Source organism: Galeopterus variegatus, unplaced genomic scaffold (assembly GCF_000696425.1).
Source record: "Galeopterus variegatus unplaced genomic scaffold, G_variegatus-3.0.2 Scaffold286, whole genome shotgun sequence".
NCBI classification, from domain to species: Eukaryota; Metazoa; Chordata; class Mammalia; order Dermoptera; family Cynocephalidae; genus Galeopterus; species Galeopterus variegatus.
The window spans coordinates 38,255-41,285 of NW_007726397.1; the positions used below are offsets into that span (position 1 = coordinate 38,255).

General features: G+C 36.9%; 1 protein-coding gene across 1 annotated transcript in view; it reads right to left on the reverse strand.

The window, feature by feature from the left end:
• Positions 1-3,031, reverse strand: part of GPNMB (glycoprotein (transmembrane) nmb) — a 30,890-nt gene that overhangs the window by 13,803 nt on the left and 14,056 nt on the right. The window lies entirely within an intron of this gene.

Sequence of the window (3,031 nt, forward strand, 5' to 3'; positions counted from 1 at the left end):
CCCCTTACCGGTCATTTTTTTTTTTAAAAAAAAAAAAAAAAAGAAAGCTGTGCTGTAACCAACTGAGCCAACCAGCCCATGATGGTCCTTTAGAAATGACTACAAGGCAGTCATTTAGTCTGTCCTGAGATTAAATGGGTGTACTCTATAACAAGCTTTATTTGTGTTGGGCATTTAATATCACTAGGTGTTCCCCAGAAAACTACAAAAATTCCTTCTTTTGAAGTTCTTGACATGCAGAATTTAGCTGTCAAGTTAGAGTATGGAATCATGCCATATTTTAAAATAAAACTTCTTTTTAAAAAGTGACCAAATAATAAAAGTCAATGATCCTACCTAAGGTAGAATGCTTATAAAACGAATATGAAGTTTTGCAGATGTTGTATCTATAAAGTTAAAGTCAAGGTATGATTAAAGTGTTAATGGAGAGAAACAAACACCGTAAAAAGCAGCTGGGTAAGAAGGCAAATCTCATCCTTAATTCAGTGTTTATGTCCCTGTTACCCAAAGAATGGTGTGAGAGGACTCGATTCTTTGGGAAAGTAGAAAAATTCTATGATACAGTATATATCCACACATATGTATCCTAATGTGAGGGTACTTCGAAAAGTTCATGGAGAGATTCATATTATCTTTTAATTTTATTTTTCCATGAACTTTTTGAAGACACCCTTGTATATGTACATATGTGAATGTATATTATATATTACACACATCAGCATTGGTCTTTCTTTCAGATTTGTTAACAAAAGTCTAAAAAGTGAACACTAGCTCTGTTAGCTCAGGAAAGAGAGTTCTGTGATTTAAAAATAGTGCAAACCTATCTGCCCTATGATTTAATTATCTACTTGAGTCACTTCTTCAACTCTGCTTCTGTCTCACTCCTGTGGTTACATTTGTTTTCTATTTTTGGCTGTGTTTTATTATAAAGCCACTTATCAAAGCAGAGAGAACATAGTTTTTGACCAAATAATATAATGCTCAATAATCCAAGCCTGTTCATATGTCTGTATGGCTTGAAATGCTCTCTAGAAGAGATCTCTTTTTAAAGTCACGTGCTGACTTCCATCATCGCCTTGGCTTCCACTACTTAGTCCCCTCATTCCTTCCCCTACTCCCTACAGCTGCTTTAAGGCATTTTAAGGTTGATTATTGTTGATCTAACACCTTTAGGTAATGCTGGGTAGTTTCCCTTTGCAATTAAACTTAACTAACTGATAGGGATTACTAGCATATATCTTGTGGTCTGGCTTAGGGAAAATAATAACAGAAATTTAAAATACCTTTTCATTGACTTAAAGTATATCTTTAACACGCGCTAGGATATAAGTAGTTTCTAAGAAAAACAGGCTAGCTTCATAAAAATGCAATTCAAAACAGACTAACATTAAATAACCTAGCATGAGGGCAGGAATTTCTAAACATTAAAGGCATCTGCAATTTTTAAAAAATTTTACACCTGATTCCCTTGTTTGTAAAGAAGACCATCAGTACTTAAAGAAGTTGGTTCTCCTACAGAAATACTAGAATGTAGCTTTATTTAGCTTTTATTAAGATTGTTCAATACAGCCACCTTTGTAATGGGAATCCACAATAAGAGAATGGTGAAGTAAGAGACAGCACGTACATCCTATGGGACACTATGTAGCCACTGAACAGAGTGAGATAGATCTACATGTACTAGTAATGGGAAGATGTCTATAATGTTTGATAAGAGGAGGAAAAAAAGCTCGTCGTAGAACAATACGTATAGCATAAACCTATTTACATAAAAACCAAAATAACAAAACCTACGCGTGTGTGTATACATAGAATATGTTTGTAAATGCATAGAAAAAGATTTGGAAAGAAACACCCTCAACTATTCTCTTGGGAGGAGAGTGTGATAGGGACTTTCACTTTTTACTCTAGACTTCCATATTCTTTGTTCGAATTTTTACTAAGGAACATGCATTAATTTTATAATTTAAAACATTTCACAAAAAGAATTAATCAAAATCAGCAATAATAATAACTTATAGTGCCTTGATTTGGATTTCTTGATTTAACAATATCTCGTTTTATTACTAACACTTTATTATAACAGTTTATTATTTATAATTGATGGGTTTTGGTAAAAACAAGTCCAGACAATATGAAGGGGTGTTTCTGGGCTTGGTGGTGGCGCCCTCTTGTGACCAGTGAGAGGATGTCAGCCTATTGCCATCCCTGGAGTCCTGAGGTGCTAAGACAAGCGAATGGCCCAGCTGGGAAGTGTGGTGATGGCAAGGGGGAGCGTGTGGAATCAGATGGAAGCCGTGCTTCCCAAAGCGGGCTCTTAAGAACTTCTTGAATGTCCTCACAGATGAATAATAGAGGGTGGTATTTAATTAATCATGCCTTATACCCAGGGCAATTTTAATGTCTGGAGTTATTCCAGCCTTCTAGCCCAGAAACACTGTCAAGATGCATTCTTTCTTGGGCCATTTAAAAACTGCTTTTAAGTATGGCTATATATTCATGGGACAGTGGGTGGGAGTGGGCAGGGTAGGGAAGGAGGATGGGGGTGGGGGAGAACTGTGGGAGGTGGGGGAAGGAAAGCAGAGAGGGCCTGATCATTTATAAGGGGCCAGTGTGTCTTCTCATAGCTACAAAAAAAAAAGGGAGGTAAACAGAAATGTGACAGGCACAGAGCAGCAAAGCATCTGTTTACATAGCAAGGGCCAGTGCAAATTAGGAGGGTCAAAGAGCTTTTATACGAGTCACCAAATTCTATTTGCAAAATGACTTTAAACACATTCTCCTTTCATCCATGTTTTAAAGGCTTAGAATGGAGACAAATTGGCTTTTCAAAAAATCAACAGGTGCAAAATGGAATCATTGCAGAGTCTCTACACAATTTCTTAAAGTAGGGGGTTAATAATATAATTTAAATGAATATTTTGTTAGCCATTAAGGAACTGCCCCCCCCCAAAGATCACCCAGAAAACCCTACCTGAAGAAGGGGTGGGTTTTGGAGGTCTGGGTGTTGGTGGACAAGGTCCAGGCACCG